Consider the following 24,152-nt stretch of genomic DNA (forward strand, 5'->3'; position numbering starts at 1 on the left):
AAATACAAAAATATTGCTTCTTGGAGTTTTTCTGCATGTACGCACATAAAGATAACCTGAATTATTAAAAGTGTGAATTTAAAGGGGATTTGTTGTGCCACATTTGTTACACACCCACTCTGCGTGGGCACACAGAAGTAAAGTGATTTTCTTTGCGTTCAGCTTAACTGGTGAGTTAGCTTTTTTCACAGAATCACAGAATGGTTGAGGTTCACAGAGACCTCTGTAGGTCATCTGGTCCAACCTACCTGCTCAAGCAGGGCCACCCAGAGCCCAGGACCAGATGGTTAAGAGAGGGAGACGCCACAACCTCTCTGGGCAACCTGTGTCAGTGCTGTCATCCTCACAGTAAAAAAAGTGTTTCCTGATATTCAGCAGGGACTTCCTGTGTTTCAGTTTGTGCCCATTGCCTCTGGTCCTGTCACTGGGCACGTTTGAGAAGAGCCCAACTCCGTCTTCTTTGCACTCTCCCTTCAGATATTTGTACATATTAATGAGATCTCCCCGGAGCCTTCTCCTCTGGGTTAAACAGTCCCGACTCTCTCAGCTTTCCTTATAGGAGAGATGCTCCAGTCCCATAATCATCTTTGTGACTCTTTGTTGCACTCTCTCCAGTATGTCCATGTACGGAGGAGCCTAGAACTGGACCCAGTACTCCAGGTGTGGCCTTACCAGTGCTGTGGTAGATGGGAAGGGTTCCCCCTTGAACCTTCTGGCAAAACTCCTCAAATGTAGCGCAGGATACCATTAGCCTTCTTTGTGGCAAGGTTATCACATATGGCCAAATTGTTGGCTGTAGCATTTGTCACTTTAAGCTGGAAAACACCTCTTTTAAATTGCTTTCTTTGCATACATATAACGTTTTAATTATGTAGTCAGAGACAATTTTCCCACAGATCTTTCTCTCAATCAATCGCTCTTCAGCAAATAAGTCTATATTTAAGGTTACGTGGTCACATCTACCACTCTTTAGCTTTCAGAACTGATTTAATGAATATCTGGAACTTAAATTTACGGATATGCTAATGTATAATTCCATATAATCTCTGAGGCATGCTTGGAAGGGGCTCACTGTTACTGGGTTCTTCCCTGTATTGGAACTCCTAAATATTACTTTAATAGAAATAATAACATGTTCTTCAAAAGGCTTCCTCACTTTTTTCTGGCTTTGGGATTAGCCATCTGTTCTTCAGTCAGACGCTGACTTCAGCCAGGCTGTGAGAACAGTAGGAGAATATGCCATTCCTGTCCGAACTGAAACAGTTGCGGTTACCTGCATTGCTGATGATTCAGTGCAATTTACCTCTCTGGCTTCCCAGATTGGTGTTCAGTAGCATAATGCTGAGGGCTGAGACCTGTGGGCTCTGTAGGGCCTGTGATGATGAACCTTTGGGTTCATTCTGAGAAGCAGCAGCATTTCAGGTCCGTCTATTTACCCCTGTAACCATGAACATCTGAGCAGACCACCCTTCCCTGTCCTGCAGAGCAGCCCAATGGGATGAGCCCAGGTGCAGTTTCCTTGTTAGTGGAGCAGAGGAGGTTATGTGTCAGAGCAATGGATGCTGTTTCAAAACTGCCCTGGACTGAAGCCTGGTGGTTACACAAGTGTGGCAGCTGACTGGGAGACAGCGCTTTTTTTGTTAATGTCTTAATTACTCTTTTGTAAAAAAACTGCCGTTGTTCATGAGGTCTTTATTATTGAAGAAAATTGTTCTTACTGCTGACTTGTACATATTTATACAAGTGTAGATGTTTTCTCTCCTAAAAGAGGAGTGGACAGTCTTTGCAGAAGACATAGCTATAGTCTCCCATCATGTTATTGTCCAAGAAATGCGAGTGTAGGAGTTGCAGGTGATCGTTCTGGTTCTTTTGAATGGTGCTATGACAACTCTGGGGCTTGCTGGTAGACAAAATTTCCTCCCTAAGGCAACCAGACTCTATAATGTAGTCAGTCCATACCTACCCCATTTCCCTTGTGCTCTGTCTTTTGGGGAGTTAACCTCCTGTAGTAATTTAAATATTTTGAATATTGTTCTCCACTCCTTGCAGCGAGCAGAGTAGAAACAGGAAATTCAGTTTAAGCATATAGCAGCTGAGGACTCAGAAGGCCTCTCAGACTCTTGGATATCCTGTTACCTCTTTCAGATGACATGTGGACCCTCCTCTTTATGGATAAAGAGTGCTATAATCAAATGCAGATGTTATTGACCAGCTCGGGATTTGGGAGCAGTACACGTACATGCTAACAAAGTGTGCTGGTTTGGGTAATTTTTCAGGTGCCACAATCTGGCACCAAAGAACCTGTAAAGATATTCCTAGCAAATTAAGATGGTGGTGTTAAATGGCATATGGCAAACATGCCCTCTACATCCTTTTTTCTAGAGGAAATGACGTGTGCAGCCAGATGCATTGCCACCTAGGTTGACTGGTGAAGGTTTATTTAGGGTGTGAATATTTTAAGTAACCTTGGATTCATTAAGCGTTTCTTTCTCTAGCAGAGCAGAGAACTTATCTCGCTATTTATTTATATATTAATTTTTGCTTTTGGCAAAATGTATAGTGCAAATTCAATTTAAACATAGAAGCCTATGGTAAGAGACTTTGTGACTTGTGCTCAAAGTATGTGTATTCTTTATCATCCTCAATGTTTTGTTTCTGCTACACTTAGCATGTGGCTTTATTTCATTCAAGGTAGTATGTCTGGTAGGAGTACTTAGGAGCAAAGTGTACAAGGAAATCAAAACCTCTTTTAATTTTCAGTTTAGAAATCAACCTTTGCACGAGAGACATTGTAAGGTGCAAGGAATGCCCAATACAAAATTGCTTGCATTTTGGCTATGTATTTATGAAAAATAGAATTACTAAAAATACAAGTTCAGGTAAAATCTTCTATTTTTCTGTCTTGTGTTTACCTCTGTTTGCATAGATGATGTGTGCCATGAAATACAACCAGTGTGCAGGAAAGTCTGAATGCAATATAGCTGTATGATGGAGGCAAGATCTTCAGTACAGGATTTTAGCTGAGTTTTGTCTATTTATGTTTTCATTCACTAAGAAGTAAAAGCAAATTCACTTTGTAAACATTTCTTAAAAATCATAAAATAATCTGCTGTAGGACTTAGGCTTCTTACACATTGACGGTTTGATTCCTGGTTTCAAATTTCTGGGTGCTTATGCTTTCTTCCAGACTCTTTTTTTTGATTTGCTAATTCTTGCTTTAGTACAATATTTTCTGCTTTGGCTTCTGATCACTCGTACAATGTTATTACGGGGAAGTTAAACATCGAAAGTTTGTGTTCTCTTTCTGTAAAGCAAGGTTCTCTCACGGTCTGTTTTTTCTGTATTATGGCTGTCACCTTTAGTTTGCTCATGCTGTGTTTTCTGTTCCATTTCTTGTTTGTCGAGTGTCAGGAACTTGGTCTTGTTACCCTAGTGGGGATCTGTGCTGCTGATTAATGGCACAAGTAGCTAAAAATGGGTGGAGATCAAGTAGGCTGCATTTGCTAATAATGAATTTTTATGCCTTTTATCCAGCGTTCTCAAATGTAATTCTAATCAGGTGACAAAATGACCACTAATACTCACAAAAATGAATGAATCATTGTAGCATTTTATTAAAGTCATCCTCTGCAGAATGAAAATTTCTTGCGTGTGTAACAGGAAAGGCACAAACATGTTAATCAGTTTAAATGTTATCTACTGTTAGTTTTCTGCCATCGGTGAGAGGCTGCTGCTGAGGGCGGCTGTTGTAGATGTTGTGAGGAGCACCAGTTGCGAACGTCTTTTATTCCTTTCCAAAGTGGGAGACTTGCTTGCTTTTCTAGTGACATATAATGAGTTTTGGTTTCATTTGCAATTCTGAATTCTATCGAGCAAACGTATGTGTAATGAAGACAACAGTAATTTTTTTTGTTGTTGCTTAGCTGGAAATATACATTCTGATACTTATTTATGTTTTTTCTAAATCCATAAGTAAGTTGTAATTATTCTTGCAATGATGTTTACAGTTATGGTTGTCATTAACTATCATGTGGCAAGCCGAATATAAGCAATTGCAGGAAGCTATCACACGCCTTGGCATTATTCTTCAGTACTACTACAGTTAGGTGCACTGTGCTGTTTTGTGGCATAAATTGTCTTTCTAAAAAGTGATAGACCTCTAGTGCACAATTATAAATATTACATGTTATGCTTTAGACATAAAACTAGCAGCATTCATTAATCCTCAGATGTTTTGAAAAGATTCTAATGACATAAAACTTGTGCAGCAATGGAGAAGAAAACTGAGCACTTTCATAGCGGAGCAGGTGGCACAGGTTACGTAGTGAATATAAAAACTTTCTGTTCTTGCCTCCTTTTATCACATGCTAATACATTCCCAAAAGTTTCATCTCTAGAGCTTAAACTTTGCAAGTTTTGTTCTTCACAGAAGATTCATGTGCTTGGGAAAACTGGCAAGTCCTTTCAAATGTTTTAATTAGATGTATATGTTCATGTATTTGCTCATTGGAAAGGAAAAGTCAGAAATTTTACAGTAAGTCAAAGAGCAGTGAAAAAAAAAGCACCATAGATTTTGTGTTTTCCTTTGGATACACATTACTGCTGGGATAAATGAAATAATAAAACTTTTTTTTTTAAATGCTCAAGTTGAAAATATTGTTTGGTGCATAAAGGAAGAAAATGTCATTAGCATGAAAAATGCTGTTAGTTGAATATAATCTGTGCATGTTTGCATAACTTTCCTCATATGAACATAAAATACCCGACCCCACCTAAATCTCCTTGGCATTTAGATCCCAGAAATCTACCTCTGAATTTATTGAAAGTAAAAATTGCTGTTCAAAGGTAGAAAGATTAAATATACTGAAACCTGATTTCCAGTCCAGCCTAAATTGTAGTATTTGAATATTTTATACCTTAGAACTTATTTTATGACTAAATAATAGTAAAATAATGTTATCTTCACTTTACCGATGATCTAATTGGACCGTAATGAAGATGATAATGCTTTCTGGCCTGTAAAGTAGTTTATCTTCTGCTGTTAGCCTGAAAAAAAAAAAATTGTTTAACTATTATATGTGGGAAAGGTAATGTACTGAGAAAGTAAGAGAAAAACAGGGAAGCATTTTGGTCTAATAGTGTTATATCAGATATTAGGAACCAGAAGGCCTAATGCATTAAAAGAGAAGAAGAAAAAGCCAGTCACACACTCCTATATTTAAAAAAATAATAAAAAAAACAAATAACTTTACCAAGTGTCAGGCTGGACGCTTTTTCTGTTCTGCTGGAGAATTTTATGCCATCTGTCTAGACTGTAAGATCTTTAAGGCAAAAAGAGATCCACAAGTGGCACGTAGACCACTGCTAGGACTGTTAATTGCTTACTTTTCACAACATCTGGCACACATTATAGAACACATTTTCTTCCGCCTGTTAAAAGCAGATAATATTTATTTACCTGCCTGTCACTAGGGCTTTGAAAAGTCTCATGGAAGCCAAAAGAATCAATGAGCTGTGAAAGGGAATTGATACTTCTCAGACACCGCAGTCGAGATACAGCCTCTTACTCCAGGTTTTTAAACAGTGTGTTGCCTTACACTGGAAAGGTTTTCTGGTGCTCTTTCCCTGAACATCTGCTGATGACCACTTTCAGAGCCAGAATCCAGGTCCGGACAGGGCTCCCCTGATGCAAATGGCCAGCCTGATGTTCTTAAAATTTACATGCTATTCTGGGATGCATTAAGTTTCACGCTGGTGATTTTATTGTGCTAGCGGTGCCACCTCAGTTGACCAAATGGCAGCTGTCATAAAAGGGGAAGAAAAACATGCCATCTTCTGTTGCCTGTGTTTCCTTCTAATGAGCTGAGGAGATAGAAAAGAGCCCTTGGAGTACAGAAATTGAAAAGGTCTCAGCCGGAATTGGTCAATAGTGCTGCCTTCTACAGAGCAGAAGAACAGGAAACAAAATGGGAGCAAAAAGTTCACTGTGCAGCAATAGCATATAGAGGGTTCAGCTTGAACTGGGTCACATAATAGGAATTTATTCTTTTTTCCTTTCTCATTATTTCTCCCGGCTTTGAATCATTTCCATTAAAAATGAAACTTTTTCATCATAAATTAGTCATTCACTGATGTTTGAGGTATTGGCCCCAGGTGAACTAGCCTACTACAGTAAAGTACAATTCAGACGCTGTGTAGCCTTTCTTTGTGAACTGGGCAAATGAGCTTGGATGCAGTTTCTGTTTCTTTGTGCTTGGGTTCCAGCTGCTGTAACTAGTTATGGAGGGCTCCTACGTTGCTGTTCTCTACAAGGACCTTACTGCGGAAAGTAACCTGCTGGTGCTGTTCCTTACATCTTTCTAACTGCATGAAACATCCAGATCCTATCTAGCCGTATTTATCTGCATGAAGCTGCAGAAGCTATAAAGTCATCCCACGGTGTTTTAGCATATGTTGAAAAATGAAATACTGTCAAACTCCTACAGTACTTGAAATAGACCTGAAATAGCCTTACATTTTTGCTCCTTCACACTTTTTCTGTAGAGATCATTCAGGGATTCAGATGTAGTGGGGCACAGAAATAGAGAATGGATCTCTCACTTGTCAAATTAAAAATTAACCTTCTAAACTAAGTTTTAGCTAACTAGAATCTTTAGTTTCATGCCTACTTTCTATGTTGCACAGTATTAGAGCTTCTTATTGTTCTGTGCAGAATGCATAATTCAGTAAGTGATACCCAAGTTTATCTTTTGAAAAGAGAAATGTCTAGAAATTTTGTATGAATGATATCTCGTCATTTTTTTAAGCTTGATTATTACCAGCATAGACGATTGTCTGAAAATATGCTTTTTGTTATTCTATCATACCTATTCCATGTGTCTGGCAATGAAATTTTATTGCCAGAATGAATGGCATGAATGGCAATGAAGTTATTATCCGATCGGTAGTATAAATCTGCAAAACAACATTCTTGGAGCTAGTTGCAACAAGTTGGAGTTTGCCATTAATTTTAAGGTGGCAAAATTTCACTGCTATGTGTACAGTTAAAACAACTTTAGAGATGGGAGAAATACTGAATAGCAATGCCTTACCATAAACAATTGTGAAGCCATCCATCTTGGTTTGAGGGTGGTGGGTGCTGTCCTGCTTGAATGTTGTTCTTTAATTATTTTATCTTTTGTGTGTATATGTGTGAGTGTTTGATGACAGTCTTCTTTACAGACTGATTTATTACCCTATGATTTTAGAGTGATTAAATAGTACTGCAAGGAGGACTGAAGTGTTAATTTCCTTTATCCTACTGTTCTTTAGGCAGCCAGCATAAAGTAGGGTGAAACCCGTCCAAACAATTTCAACTCTAATATTGACTGCAGAAGTACAGAATGAGATTCTACTTTCCCATTGAGTTGAAAGAAGAAAAAAAGCAAGCTAAAGTCCCTAAATCCTTCCACAGATGAACATTTTTAAGTTGGCAGATGAACGTGTCTAGAATCAAAAATCTTAATGTTTCCAGAGGTGCTGTTAATTAGTGTTTTGTTAGTTTTAAACTACCTTTTAAATACTGTTTAGGTATATCTAACACACACAATGAAAAAATAGTATCCCAAATACATAGGCTAGAGGCAGATCTGTGAGGAATGTTCTGGATTTTTTCATGTATGCAATGATTATTTGCAACCATTCTTGGCTATGTTCAGTGGATGATTTTTGGGCTGCAGCTGTCTTGCTGAATATTCATTATGAAATGCTTGTATTTAAAAATAAACCCATTAGATTTGTTTTCATCACACAAACTTGTCTTTGACTCTGCCAGTGACCTGGCGTGGCGACTGCATCTCTGAGCCTTAGGTGTCCATGGAAAATCTTCGTGTTTTAGACTTCTTTTCCTATGAATATTCTACAATATTTAGATAAAGTTAAGTATTTTTAGGAATAGATCCTAAAAATATAATGCAATGTTATTTAGCTGTTTCCTACCTTCTTTAAAAGCCAAGGTGGTCCTACTTTCTCTTCTGCTAGGCCTCCATCTCTTCCATAAGACTTCCAGGTAAAATTGTGTGGAGTTATTTCCAATTCATAGAGTTTCTTATAAATAACACAAGGCATTCTGTGGGACTAAAGCAAAATATAGGGAAGGGAAAGCCTATTTGTCCTTTTTCAAGCAGAAAGAAAGGTTAATTCACTTTTCTGTTCCTAGTCTAGTTGAGGAACAGTATCTCTTCCATAATGCAGCAAAAGCACTTTTCTAGTCTGCTTTAACTCCTATTCCTGTCCTGAACATTTAGGATCCAGACCTGTTATTTTGAAAATCAGTGAAGGCTTGCCAATGTCTATACCAGGAGCAAGATATTCCCTTGGTGGCTGCTGCACTCTATATTGTGGAAATATGACCACCTGCAGCACTGAAAATGAGGGATATAAGAGCAGGCCAGCCAAGGTTACAATGCCAACAAAAATAGTATCAAGTAGAGACATTCAACAAGCCTTAAAACCTCATGAAGAAGTTAAATACAATGTACAGTGCCTCCTTTTTAGTTCTTTCTTCCTGTTGAGTCCTCATATCTTCTAAATCTGTATTTTTTAAAGGTATTCAGACGATTGAGTATCAACAAAATTACCAGCTTTGAAGAAATAGACTTTTGTTTGTTGACATCTCAAAGAAGATAGTAGAGGAGTCTCATCTCAGGTAATTGTAGTGCTTAGACAGTTGACATTTACCTCTAAGATAACTACAGAGAAACCTGGAAGACCAATTGGCAGAAATAGGACTTTTATGGCATGGCTCACCTCAATTATTTTAGAAAACAAGGCTGTATTCCGTTGCCTAAAGAAGGGTAGCTTGTGTTGTTTCAGGTGCTGTGGGTATTGTGCCTAACCTCCATGACACTCCAGAAAGAGCTGAATCTCCCCCAAGTCCTGTACCATGTCTCTCAGTGCTGTGTGGGTGTCTTAGTCTGCGGTAGCTCAGATGGCACTGGATACCAATGTTTTGGCAACAAATTTCGTACCTATTTTGGTATAATAATAATAATAATAAAAAATGTCCTACGTGTATAATACATGTATTATAGATACATGTTTAATATATGTATTTTCATATATGCGTAATACAGATATATGCAAGTGGTTTTAAAGACAAACGTTGATTCTGTTTTGCAAAGTGGGTGACACTGGCTGAAAGAGGGATAACTAAAATGTAGCAGCTAGTCAGATTAGCAGTCATCTTTGAGCTGTAATTGCAGCTGTGTGATTAGTGCTTTTTATCTGCCATGCCTCCTGCTGATACAGGTGGTACGCATTCAGGAGCTTCTCAAGTAAAAACATAATGTACGTTATTATTCTTACAAAAAGGGAGGGTAGAAACTACGCAGAAAATAACAAGAAACAAAAGCAATGTACTTTTACCTTCCTTTCATCATAAAGGAAAAAACACACAGGAGGAAAATAGCTTCCATATTTTTAGGCATTTGTGAGTCATCTTAAATCTCTTAGGATATTTTAGTAAAAATTACACTAAAAAAGCTTCTATGAAGTAATGAACTAGTAAGTTTTTCCTTCTGATGTATTTCAAATTTTTTAAAAAACCCAACTTCTTCAGGGTATAGAATCAGTTATCCATCTGGGAATGTAAATGTGAAGTGAGTGAATTGTAAAAGGAAAGAAGAACTGGCTAATCTTTTCTGGGGCGGGCTGTTAGCATTCTGTACTACCAGACTAGCAGTAGCAATAAAGGTGTTCACACATCTGGAAAGGTAGTGGCTGGGGGGGATAATCCATGGCCTAAACTCACTGTCCTGCTCGTAAGATTGGTAAACTGTGTGGTCTGTAAGATTAGGCAGGCTGTGGAGGTGTGGTGGAGATCTCAGAATAGAACAGATGATTGTCAAAAAACAACAAGGGAATCACATCCCTAGAGAAGGTTTTATTGACAGTGAAGGTAAAGGCTTGGGAGTTCTGGAGTGATAAAAGGCGCTAATACCCGGTTGTTTTGAAAGTGTGCAGGCACTTTCATATCTCTTTGTAAATAAAGCATTACAACTAAAAGCAAGAATAATTATTTTTATATGTGTGTTCTATCTTTAACCCAGAATTACATAAATTGCATGGTATTATATCGTCAGATGTCAAAGGACAGAGCTGCTGAGTATAATCAAAGTAAGGATTTTCTGGGAGGTGGGGAGGATGCAGATACGTTCACATACTGCCAGCCATGGGCAGCCCTCTCCCATCCCATCACAGTTGCGCCCTGTCCTCATGCTCTGTTTAAATTGGGAGATGACGGGCTGGGTTACACTGATGTAATGCTCCAGCAGACCTGGGCCACTCTGAGGACTGTTTTTTCATTGAACCTACACACGTTAACTTCATGTTTTTAGCTATGTGAAATTGTTAAAACTGTTTGTGGTGATTGCACAGAAAGTGGTGCAAAGCATTTTTTGTTTTAGTTGCTCTGACATTACATTAATAGCTAAAGGGAAGTTGAATTGATAGACAAAACCTCTTAGCTGTAGAGATCTTGAGGCTACTCTGAACCAAGCTCCAGCCAAGAGTCTGCCAGTGCGCGTTTTTCAACAGCAGGATAACAATACCGCTCATATACTGTGAACTCCAATTTTTTTTCAATGTGCCCCTTAATGAAAATGTTCCAGAAAATTATACAAAAGGGAGAAAACTGTAGATACAGTGATTGTTGTTCTGGTCCTTGACCTGATACTCTTCAACTGTCTGCAGGAAACTGAAGCCACCTTCTCAAAAAGGCTACTACTTGATGTGAATTTGATATTTAAACTTTATTCTCAGCAAATCTAAATGAAGAGAAGTAGCTGTGTATTGTTTCCTTGTACAGACTAGGGTGCAATAACATGCCACTCTTCCATGTTTTGCATTTTTGACATACCTTTTATGAAACAATTTCAGAGCTTTCAGACATTCTTGTTGCTCTCTCATGTTGCCTTGAAAGAACAATTCAAATGAGGTTTCACTGTAAAAAAAAAATAAAATTACTCATTTGGGCATAATTTTAATATTCTTGTTCCTGTACTTCTGCTGCATGATGTATTGTTTGTAGAACAGAGGATAAAGGTCACAAAGCTTTGGTTTTTTTTGATGATTTTTTCATTTTTTTTTGTGCTATTATTTTAGGAGTCTTATAAGTAGGATTTTTTGTAAACACTATATTGATGTACAAAACCTTGCATACACATTGTTCTTTGCTGTCTGCAGAGTATTAAATTCAGAAACAACATAAGATTAGATTTGTAAGATATGCATCAAATAGAAAGTCTCCAGGAACACTTTTAAAGATTGTGGTTTAGTGATTTGGCTGGAGTTCAAATCCTGAGGGGAAAAAATAGTTTTTTGAATAATACTGGTTCATTAAAATAATTTAAGAATTCTTAAGAAGGCTCCCATATGAGGTGCCAGACTGATTCTAAACCTCATTGAATATCGTGTCTCACAGAATTATGCAAATGCCAGTCATCCTACAGTCAACTGTAGACTGAAGACTCATGTCTGGAACTTTGTGAAATATTATCACCAGGAATTTTTGCAGGAAAAAAAATAAAATCCGTTCTTGAATTAATGAAACTTTGGAATAGGCTTGTAAACTATCAATGGGATTATTGTAAAATAACTGCTATTCTTAGGATGCCTGCAAGAAATGAGAGAGCCCCCTTCTAAACTCTGTGAAATCCCCAGGCAGCACTCCTCTAAAGTCGTGTAAAGTGCTATGAGGAAAACTCAGGTCTGTTCTTATCTCTGCCACTGGCTTATCTCTGTACTTTGGACTTTTTATCACTTTTAACTCCTCATGCATTACAGACATTTCTGTGAAGGTTATTCTCCTTCACTTCCTTTCTCAGACACTCTTATTTTCTCCGGTTTCCTCTTTTCTTGTACATTCTCTTTTTTCACTTATTCCATAGTGAAATGCTTACTATATCCTCTGTATTCCCATGGTTCACTCTCTGGTGTTTTCTTCTAAATTTCTACCTCTTACTGTTTCCAAGTTTCTAAATTTCCTCATCCATCTTCATTCTCTACAGTAAATTTTGGTAATCCCTTTGTGAAGTTAATAATATGCCCCATTCTTTTTTCACTGTGTAGGCTCTGGGCTAATTATCGTTACTAGTGAGAGGCCGGACTCAGCAGGCACAGCCAGCTCTAGAGTTCAGAGCAGCTTTGCGGGGCAGTGGAGGAAGCTGGGAGGTAGTTTCCCATTGGCGAATACTGGTGCGAAAATCCCCATTCCCTTCTCTTTTCCATTGTGTCCCTTCAACCTCGTCACTCTCAGGAGCAAAGGTAACATTCATGATGGGATAGGGAATGAGCACAGAGGACGCTCTAATGATGGGAATAAAGATTGCTGCATGAATGCAAACAATAAAAGGTATTTGGCTTTTTATAGGGCCTACTGTTATGATGAGATGTGTAGAAATTCAGTCATAATTCAGCATATTTTTGTGGGATATGTTGCCTTCTGGGTGGCATTTATTTTCAGCAAACATGATTGGGAGATTTTGAGTGATGCTAAAGAAATTCAAATGTCCTTGACTTCGGTCTTTGGCTTAAGTTTAGATGGGAATATGAAAAATATGCAACACTAGCATTCACTTGTTCTCAGAAGTAGATTGTTATCCTCAGGTGGATCATAACACCGTACAACTCCGGTGTGCTACATACAATGTGCATAGTACAGGTTTTGTGAATTGTAACTGCAGTGTAATCACGCTGACTGCAGTTCCTGCTCATCCAAAAGGAATACGATAGAGGAAGGGCACAAGATTCAGACATATTTTTTCCTCACTTTATCTATGCCCCATTTTCCTTTTCATTAAAATCAAACCAATAGATAAGTCAAACTCACAGTAGAAAGATGCAATCTGAACTGAGACTTGAAGAACAATCTATTACTTCGTTAGAAGTATCTGTATAACACATCAAGAAAGAATGACAGATAGTGCTCCTGAAGCCATTCAGAAATTTCTACAACTTGTCACGTGGGGCTTGGAGGTCTCCTTGCCTGTCTGATACTTGGCCACTTCAGGTCCCTAACTAGAATTCTTGTCCCCTGACACCACCCCGCCCCACTTCTCAGGGGACACAAACTCAAAAGCTCATGGACTGTAGAGGCAGGCAAGGAGTTGTTTCACATTCTTGAAATCTCTGCACTTTTTGAGAAGAGGTAGAGCGCATTGGCTTTACTTAAATAGACATTAAAAAACACACTCTTCAGAAAATGCTTGTTTGCATTGCACTGAATGCTTCCCAGTACCTTTATGCAGCTACTTCCTTTTCTTTAAGGTTCAAAACATTTCTGCCCAGGCCAGCAGCAAAAATCAGGAGCAAGTCTAGAATTCCACTCTGCTGGACTGTAGCCTGGTAACCTTGCTAGTAGGTCTGGCTTATAAGTAACGTGGTATCTCCTCTTCGTGATATTCAGATATTCAGCGGACATGCAACATCAACATCTTTTTCTTACCTGTTCAATAAAAGTTCTAAGATTTTTCTTCCTACTGCACAGGGAAAAATAACAAAGATAATAAACATGAACCAAAAAAGTAGGCATTTGGGCCACAGAACTGCTCAGACACTTCAATTCCATCAAAATCAATAGGTGTTAGATGCTAAGTTAATGAGAGCTGGTGACTATATGGCTATAATATAGTAATGACTTTTGGCTGCTCTTAATGGTGAACGACACCTGTATAAACTCCTGAAGGCATCCAGGCTTCAGATTTTTTTTCCTAAATAAATTAATTTTCTCAAGGGCAGTTTTTCCTTTCTGTTTCAAGGAGTTTAACAGTCAGATGAACTTCTAGAATCTGGGAGGTTTAGCCTTCTAATAGTCTTTTTTTCTAGAGAGACAAAAGCTGTTTTTTGTGTACTTTTTTAGGAAGGAGCCAGAATATGAATTCTAGTGCTACTCTGCATGCATCATATTTGTCATGATTCAGAATATCTGTAATTTTCTTGGCTTCCTCCCCAAATTGCTTTAATCATTAGTCTTTTTCTTAACTACTTCTCTGATAGGTGTCATTATGATGCCTGCTTCTCAAGAGCTAGCCTAGGGAAAAAAAAACATCTTACTGGTATCACAGGGTAGGCAGAGCTACTTCACGGAGACAATGGCATAATGTATTCTGGGACAGCTGGCTCTAATGCCAGCCTCAGATACATCAGGGTGAGTCAGGAGTAATTAGAGCACATTTACTGGTCAAAATCAGGACCATTCACTCTCAGTTCCAGATTTGCTTTGAAATCGGTGTAATTTCACAAAAGTAAGTAGAAGCAGATCCTTTTACTCTGTAATGAATTTAAACTACTCTCTGGAATGAGTCTCGACTCAATACAAGATAAGGTTTAATTCTTTTTCAGCATTAACACGGTATTGTCCTAAGTCTGCCCCTTATCATCAGTCCCAGACAAGAAAGTAGAGTGATGCCCATGTATGCAGTTACATACGCTACAAGTCCCACAGGACTTGAGCAAAGCCATAAGGTGCTGCACATTGATTATATGTTGGGAGATAATTTGTATTGATTGGAACAGCTGAGTTCTCGGTAGCTTGAAAAAAATTTCTAGTACATAAACATTTATAAAATTCTTTCATTTTTCTGTGGAAGGCGAAAAGTTTTAGGCATCTTCACTAAGAACTGTTAACTTTGATGTGCTACTAATATCCTTGTATGACCTATTTCTCATAACTCTATCCCATACTAGAGAATGCTGCAGCTTCATTTGCAATTCAAATTCCCGGGGTAAAGTATATAGATAAATCTTGGTGCCACAGTCCATTGAATTTTACCTAATATTATTCTTTTTCCTTCAAGAAATTTAAGAGACGATGACTTTCTGCATTGACTTTCATTACGTTTCTCCAACACATTAATAATTAATGTGGGTTACTCTGGACTGTTTAAACTCTTTATTAGAGAAATTACCAAGTGTATATAATAGTGTCTGTTTCATGACATGAACTTAGGTGATTTCAGCACTCTAAATACACCTTATAACGTGTTTCAAAATTGCCTGATAAATCTATAAAGCTTCTTTTCCAAACACCTGCTAACAGCAATAATAGGAATTCAAAGTGTTTTCAATATCTAGCAGGCCTCAATATAGATACACGGAAACAGACAGATTTAGAGTACTGGTTGGGTCCTGTCTCCCTGTTTGGAGCTCATCTGTTAAGTGTAGCTCCCAAACCCGCGTGTGCTGTTGTATAAATTAGAATTACTTTTCTGCAATAAATGACTGTGGACTATCCCCTTGCTCTTCAGACTCCACTGAGTTATATGGTTCTTTATTTCCTTCCCAAGTTGTTTTTGCCAAGTCCACATGATAATTTACTCAGCTCAAATTAACTGTGAAAGAGAGATGTAACAAAAAGGAGAGTGATTTTCTAAGAAGAATGAGGAAGGGGAAAAAGAAGGGATCGTATGTGACAGGTACTGGCTGTACTGCAGCTGTGGGCACAGTCATCATTGCTTAAAAGGTGCTGTACTATTTTCGAAATAAAACAAAACAGAAAAGCCAATCATTCCAAAGAGGTCTTCTGCAAAAAATTGTTTCTGCCTTTGAATTCTGCTCAAGACAGTGTTGAGAGAGGCGCATTATCGCAGAATATTGGGTAATTACTTACTTTTGTATGCAGTGTAAATGGATGAGAATTGCTGTGAATTCTGGTTATGTTTTTTCAAGCACCAAGCAGATACTCATTAAAATTTTCTGTCAAATAACGAAGACAAAATTTTGGTGCCTGTTAGAGGAAAATGATAAACATATCTCTTTTCCTTTCTTTGATTATATGAATAACTGTAGTTTTCTCAAAACATGAGACGCAACTTTAAAGAACTATTTTTTAAAAGAACTGTCACTTCAGTGCATCTTAGAGACTGATTAGCTTCAGATGATGGGACATAAGCTTCTTTATCACCTAAGTGTTTTGGAAAATTTTATCTGAAAGAACTATCTTCCAAAGCACATAACCCCGAGACAGATAGTTCCTATTCCTGCTAGCTAATGGTTCGTTACTTCTTTGACCCAGCTTGTCTTAACTCTGACTGTGGAAGAAGGCTAGAGTTATGTTATAATTAGGACTTAGAATTCGCTCCATTCTGCCGTTTTGTAAAACAACTATACAGGAATAGGCTGACAGTTACTGATGGGTAAAACGGGGTTGACAGACATAATGATGACAGTACTTCTTCCACAGAATAAATATGAGAGAGGCCACTGAACTGCAAAGTTTGCTGGTCTATGTGCAAGAATACTGAGGAAGGCTTTGCTCGTAACATCATACTCTGCTGTATGTAAGCCTCAGTTTTTAGTATCTTACGGCTATGAGAAATACTAGAAGGCCTTGCTGCCCATAGACTTTGTGGGGAAGGATACTGCACAGGCAATAGCAGGGGAAAAAATTTAGGCTCCTTGTTGAAGTATTTAAGCAGCAAAGTGCAATTATTCATTTAGAGTCAATGGTGTTCAAATTCTCAAATTCTCTGCCAAGTGCAAAAAAGGTTTTGCTTAGGTCACAGTTGTAATTTTTGTGGGTGTTGGGTGATTTCAGTTTACTACCCAATAAGGAAATTAGTTTTAGCAACCGGTGACCAGTAGAAGGTATTGAATTGAAGTTATTAAAGGCCTGGTCTGGATCTTTCTGATATTTTTTATTCAACTTGTGAGGACTTCAATTCACATTTACAAATTTTGAAGGAACAGATCACACATTTTATATTGTAGAGATCCTAATTTTGTCCCAATATGGGTTACCAGCATGTCAAAGATCTTTTGTTTGGGGCTGAGTTACTTGAGCAAAATCACATTTGACCCTTCCTGCCACAGTTAATGGTGTGGGTAACAGATTTCAGTCTTGATCCTAAGAAGTAATAATTTTAATGTTAGTTTTTAAGTGGTCTTCTATTTTTTCTCCAATAATGGGTTTATCTGGCTTTAAATACATTTTTTATTTAAATGGAGAGCATGTAACTAAGTATGAGTGGAGCTACTTGTTTGTCAGAAGTATTAGATCTGTGGTCCCCATTTTCAGAAATTACCTGAGATAGTGGCAGTCTCTGCTAAAGAAACAGAGTTGGGAAATGTAGCATTGGGAGAATTGTAATTTTTCAGGGGAGACAATGCAAGTTCTTTTAATAGTCACTGTGAAAAAATGACAAAAAGGCCCACCAAAACACATATCGGCTGTATCCGCCCATGAAATGCCATGTTCTTTCTGAGCCCTGGGCAAATGGAAATGCTTGGAGCTTTTCCAGTGGTGGCCTTTCCCTGTCTCTTCGCCTCATGAACTATTACTACTGCTCACGTCTTCAGTTATTCCTAGTAGTGACCTTTCCTCAGTACTCCCCAGAAGAAAAGCCCTACATCATTGCAGTCATGACATTAGTAATCAGAAAAGTTAATAGTATTTTCACCACAAAGCAATTCCTTTCTTTAGTGGTGGACAGGCTCACGACTAATTACATGCAAAAGAAAAGATTTAATCATTACTTTTCTTTCTAAATGCAGAAAGGATGATGTACCCCCCTTACATAGTACGAAATAGTATCATACATCACAGCATTTTTCTACTATTTTGCCTATTTAGTGTGTCAATCAGTACATGTTGAAGAGCAAGTGATATACAGAAGGTAATTGAAGGACTAATGTGTACTGTGATTGAGGCTTCAGGGGCAAATCTTGGCTATAAGTTTAGTACTAACATTTTCCTTCTTAAAATGAAAATTATTCCATGGTGAATTATTCTGGCTAGGGTCATTTTTCAATATACAAAATCAATGCGTATGAAAAATGATTGAAAGACGGAGTAATTCTGAGATGTGGCAGCGTTAGCACCATATGGTAACACTTATGGGAAATCTTTCCTTACTTTACTTTGGAAACTTTTCATGTAAGAGATTGCACAGTCCTCCAGTTAACCACTGCAGGGATTTCTTTTGTCATCTTTATGACTGTTAATTTGGATTACAGTAAGGCCTGGATTCCTCACCAGGGATCAGTGCCTCATTGTACTAGGCTTTGTACATGCACACAATTAAAAAAAATAAATAATCTGCTCTCAAGAGTTTACAGTATTACAAAAACATCAGGCACCTATTACATTCAAAAAAACATAAAAGGTGGAGTAAAGGAAGAAGATGAAAGCACAGTAATTATTGTGCTGTCATATATTTTTCTCATTTTCTCTCTTGGGAGAGAGAACCCTCTTAGTGTTATGTACTCCTTTAATATTGTTTTTGACTACATTGATTTACTTTTCTTGCCTAGCTAAACTACTATTCTGAGTAGTTGTTGATAAAGCATCACAAGTTCTGATGTCTTGCTAAAATGCCTTTCTCAGTGAAGACTATTCTGGATATCCTGAATGCCCAAGGAGAAAGAAAGAATGTGGCTGAACCTACTCCACTCCTGAAAAGCTCTGAACAGAGTGAGCACGATGGAGCAAATTCTACCTCGTTCTTCCCTCCTGTCTCTTTACCTCTCTCCTAGTCATCACACCAGAAGCGGGGTAGATGAGAAATGGCTGAGTGTGCTACAAGAAGGGAAGTGGAGGACACCCGTGGTAAAGGGTGAGACCAGAGATCCAGAAATTGCCAGCAACCAATAATGATACAAAGGTGACAGACAAGCTGTTTACCTGCATGAGTGAAAGGCGAGGGCCTGGGTAGGAAGGGCAGTGCCCAAGTACAGCATCCACGTGCTTGGGAGGGACAGAAAGGGGTGACTGCATTCTGGTGCTGGAGCAATGGTTTCTTGGAGAGTAGAAGAGAATGGGTAGGAGTTAGAAAAAAAAATAGTTCTCAGAAAGAGAACGGAGGAGTTTGGAACAGAATAAAAAGCAAAGAAAAAAGGGGATGAAAATGAAAATTTAAAAAACAGGGCCAGGGAATATCCAAATTTATTATCAAAATGAATGCCAAAATAAAACTAAAGTAAAGAAACAGTAGCTGATTTTTCATATGCAATTGATAGGTTTTGAGAATAAATAATGCTTACATTACACATGTACGTACACCTATGGCACCTATGTAACCACAGGGTTCGGAAAACCAAGAGAAGCTCTGCTTATAACCTGTGATCAGCTTAAAATACATTTTTCCCAGTCATTTTTGCACTTTTCTGTAATTTTAGACTTGTTAGGCATACACGTGTGGCAGACAGATGAGGATTTGTTGGATAGATCACAGCTTTACCAGACTGAGCAAAATTTTCTCTCACTTCTATTAGTGAGAGGAATACGTCTCTCTCAATCAGATGACTTCTCCATTCAGTTTTCTGCACAAAAACAATTTTTGACTCTTCCTACCAATCAGTTCACGTTATCATTCCTAATCATTATTGTGCACTAACTTGATTTTTCTCAGTCAGGGCTATCCCAGCTGTGTGAGCTGAGCACTTCTAAAATGTCATTCTTAGACCATATTTCTTATCCTTACTATAGGAAAATAAACATGTGCTCTCTATTTAGAGTCATTCACAGCTGGTGCTAAAGACCCAACAAGGCCCATCAGACGTGCCCAGTGTTGGCTTACCCAGGTGTTTCCTTTTTCGTTTCTCTCGTTAGTAATGTTTAGCAGAACCTACCCTTCAAGCTCTTCTTACCAGATAGCAAGTAAATCTGAAAGAAGCAGATAAATGCAGAGTGAGCTTTCTTTGTAGGCTATTAAAAATGCTAATGAACATTGGCATATTTTGATTAAAGAAACACATGCTGGCTAAAACTTTGTGATGAGGTGAGGTTGGTATGGTCTGCAAACGTGATGAGCTATTAGATGCTCATGTGGCAGTTGAATGAAGGGAAGAGGCAGAGAACCCTCAACAACAGAAAGGATTAAGGTTTGTATTTTCCCAATTTCTGATTGATAAGTAGAAAAGAAACTTAGCTGTTCTTGGCTACTGTTTGTTTTCTTGTTTTGATGATTATAAGGCAATTTTTTATGAAGAAAGGTTATGGTATGTTTTTTATCTTAATAAAAATGCTTACAGACTTTGGGCGTTCTTGGAAGATACGTTTAATGTAAAGTCATCATGGGTTGGTTAACTGGGGGAAAGAAACAAGAAATAAACATTAATATAATCTATTTAATCAGTGGACTTTAAAAAATTATTTTCCTGATAAGTGAATTATTATAGCTTTTTCTAGATGAAGTCTAAGTGATTTCAGCTGGTGCCTCGACTGTTGTAACCTTCAGAGGCACCTCTTATAAATCCAAACAAACAGTATATTCCAGTGTGGTTTAAACCTTCCTAGTTTGTCTTTAGGAATGCAGAACTGCTGCATACCTGATGAAAGGAGGAAGGGAATACTTTGATTAGTATCTCAAGAGAAGAATATCTTGACAAAGAGATTTAAACTTTTAGGTGCTGTACTTGCAAAAGTATTTTGGGATTACCTTGTGTGTCTGAGAAACAGTACTGGAGATGTAGGGGAGAGGGAGAGGGAAGGGAGGCAGAAAACTTTGTGAGGCTCCATGGAATCTCTTTTCCTGGCTAGGTGAAGAATGCGTGATGTAAGTGTATTGTAAAATGTAGCATAGAAACCTGCCATTATTTTATGCAGTCATGAAGTTAAAAAACATTGAGAAAATGTGTGTATATATGAGTGGGTTCAATACCAATGGTCCTCATACCTGACACAATTTAGTAGAATTGCAGGCTACTAAAGTCTGTGTTTGGATGCAAGGATAAAGTTAGGTATTTCTTCACTTCTCTTGACTTCTCTCTGAAAGACCTGCTTACCTTGGTGTATGGAAGCTCACTACATTGGTTTATGTTACATAGTCAGCCCGGGCTTTTCTGACCTCTAGGGAGCTTTACTCATGTAAACTCTTCTGGAATTCACTGTGGTAAATCATCAAGAAGAAGTTTATAAGTGCACTACTTATGTCAGTAGAAGTTAATGGACATAAACCACACTTATGCAAACCCTTTTATTTAAGAATGTGAAAAACCATATAGTTATCCAAGCATATGGGATAATCCTTAGCGCCGTGCTAACTGGATTTTAAATAGCCCCAATAAGTGTCAGGGAACCACTCTCCCTATATTAACGAGACGCACAGCATACATTTGTGTGCCTTGGTTACGTGGGGGGAGGATGATCAGCTGAGCTTCTTGCGGCTGCTGGCGCACCTGTGCACAACTGAGTCATCCCCAACCTTCTTTGCCACTATTGAGATGCGGGGACTATACTAGTGGTAGTGAAGAACTGAATCTTTAATGCAAGTAAGTAAGCCGTGTTTAAATTCTAGAGTAAGTAAAGCAATGTATGTGTACCTGTTCAGTTTCACTCTGTCAGCTGATTGAATAGTTAGGAGAATTTGTTATTTCAGGGCTGCTGAACTGAAGTAAGATTGGGGCTTTGGGTTTCAGGTGTGTGTGTGTTGGTGGTTTTTTGTTTTGTTTTTGTGATTTGTTTTGGTTTTTTGTGGGGTTTGAAGGTATTTCATCAGCAGTTTGTGTTTTGGGAGATGATTGCTGGTAGGAGGATTGTTTGATAGAAAACAAAATGTAATTTTGATCTCATAAGGCACGAACAGAATTAAGTGATTTTTGGAGACAATGCTACTTCACTCTTTAGTGGTGACTTATTTCCACCATTACTATTAGTAAGTAGATGACATTTAGAATGAAATATGATGCTTCTTAATGTCACAGCAAATAACAACAAAAGATAAATTGGTAGTTAAATTAACATATTTACTGGCTGGGTGAAATATGCATAACAATAAATTCTAGCAATAAATAACTTGAAATAAAATATTTTTCAAGGAGTTTTAGAGGTCCTTTCCTATTTTAGAGTAATCATAGACGGGCATATTTTGTCATGCATTGATTTTTATTAATTTGCTCTCCAAAACATATACTTCCAAGGCTAATTGTGTCAGACATCTTGTGTGGTAAGCATCAAATAACCAACTATTATTAAAAGAGAAGCTAAAACATGATAAAATCAGTTTTCTTTTGTGCTTTTCATGGAAAATATATTAAGTGATAACGCAAAACATATCAAGTAAAATTGGAGTGCATTTGAGTCGTAGCTCTGTATGGAGGTAGCCTGGCTGTTTATTTCTTTCTGCCAGAACATACTCATTTTGTCTATCTTGATTCTGGATTTTTCTGTTTCTGAGGATATCAGTATATTATAGGATGGCCTCCCTCTGGTAGGTGGCCATGGGCAGCTGGTGGCTGGGATCCCAGCTCCCAGGTGTTTCAAAATCAGTAGGGTCGAGGTGAACCGGTTGCTGTTCTAACGTGCGACTCTACTAGAGGTATTCCTAGTTGAAACTTCTCATCTGATACTTTTTGGATCTATAGCACAGCCACTGCAGGATGGGAAATCAGCTACAAAACTGCTTGTTTTCCCTCTGTCAGAGGACACCTTTGGCAGCCCTTCATTGGACATGGATGTTTCAGGCTTCTGGTTTTAATCCTTTTGTGATCTCCCAGGAAAACAGGGCAGACACATTTAACCAAGGATTTCTTCTAACCATACATCCTTTCTTTTAGAAAAGGCAACTGCAATTTTTTGAAAACAGGAATACTGAAGTATACATTTTGTTTGCCTAGCTTGTATTAGTACTTGAAGTCTTTTTACCTTCTTTATTTTTTTTTTTCCCAGTGATCATTGTTATGCTTTTAATTAGAGCTCCTCTTGTGCTGTATACCCTGTGCTGTTGTGTTTTGGTCGCTATTTCCTCATTCTTGCCTTAAGTTCTTTATGAGTCAATGTATAGTTAAGGGTTAAGGCATCCTTCTGCTTTGCTGGTTTGGTACCAAAGATGCAATCAGGTATCTTTAGTGATTTTTTTTTTTTTTTTTTTTTTTTTTTTTGGGGCCAGACACTGGTTCAGGTCAATTGGCTGTTACAGTAGACTTGTCTGGAGCAAAATCACGTGTATCAAATATGTCACAAACCAGAATTTGTGGACTGTGTAGGCACATGCTGTTCTGCCGTACTCTGCTTGAAGAAGCCTTTCCTGGTCGGAAACTTGCTTTAGCTTTCAAAAGCTACCAAATGTGTATCCACAGTTTATTGATGCATAGGTTAAAGGCAGAGAGAACACTTTCATTGGTGTGCATATTGTGGGCTTTCATTATTTGCCTAAGGTTATGTATGTGGGTTTGTTGAGGCAGGTGGGGGATCGATAGCTGGGGCTCTGCTGGTGTTCCAAATGACTCGAATTCATGTAAATGTGCTTGCCTAGCTCAGACCTAGCCCTGTGCTAGTAAATCCTGCTGAGAGACATGGTATATTGGTTCAGGCTTAATGGTGTGCTAATACAGTTACCTGCTGAAAGGCTTTGCGGGCACACATAAGTCACTCTATTCCCTTGAACTTTTCTTTCAGCAGGGTTAGGAATCAGGTAATTCATGACATAGTCTTGAGCCTTTTAGTTGCTGTTGTTTTTTTGTGATGTGTGGGGTTTGGTTGGTTTTGGTTTGTGTGTGTGTTTGTTTTTTTTTTTTTAAAAATAAGAATAGGCTACTTAATCCATTTGACTCTGATGAACAGAGATGCTTGTACTTTTTGCTTCTGCAGGGATAGGCATGGCTGGGGAGAGAGAATTTGCTCCTGCGTTTCAATGTAGTGAAGTTCCTGACTGTTTTTTGATGCATAGTGTGAAACTACTCAAGACTACTTAATTTTGCTAATGCTCTGTGTCCATTTGTAAATTTAAGATACTTCCCAGAGAGGCTTAATTGTGACAATATCGCAGTTTATGTATTCAAAATAAATCCTCATTCCTTGGAGTTTATCCAGTCCTAGCTCTTTATCATTTTCAGAAAACACATTAAAGAAACTACTGGTTGGGTTAACAGGGTACGTGCCCTTAACCACAGCACAGTATTTCATGCTGCTTCTGTACTTGGCCCTTGTCCCCGTCCCCCAGTGTGGAGTGACAAGAGCAGAGGTGTATCCTGCCCACTGCCCTGCTGATTTCTTGGTGTGTGTTTTTGTAGTGTCTTGCAGCATTACTCTGCTGTGGTATAAAGTATTCAAAATTGAGACAACGCCGAGTTCCCTATATTACTAAATGAGAGATACACAGACAGAGAAAACTGAACCCTCAGTAGAGGTATGAGGGGGAAGAAAAACATCCAAGGTTTTTCTGGATGTCACCAGTTAG

The 24,152-nt window shown here is 38.2% G+C and overlaps 1 protein-coding gene across 1 annotated transcript in view; it reads left to right on the forward strand.

Moving 5' to 3' along the window:
* The window catches only part of PTPRN2 (protein tyrosine phosphatase receptor type N2), a 663,063-nt gene that overhangs the window by 49,959 nt on the left and 588,952 nt on the right, over positions 1 to 24,152 (forward strand). The gene's annotated exons all lie outside the window — the stretch shown is intronic.

The sequence above is a fragment of the Rissa tridactyla genome, chromosome 2 (assembly GCF_028500815.1).
Source record: "Rissa tridactyla isolate bRisTri1 chromosome 2, bRisTri1.patW.cur.20221130, whole genome shotgun sequence".
Classification (NCBI taxonomy): domain Eukaryota; kingdom Metazoa; phylum Chordata; class Aves; order Charadriiformes; family Laridae; genus Rissa; species Rissa tridactyla.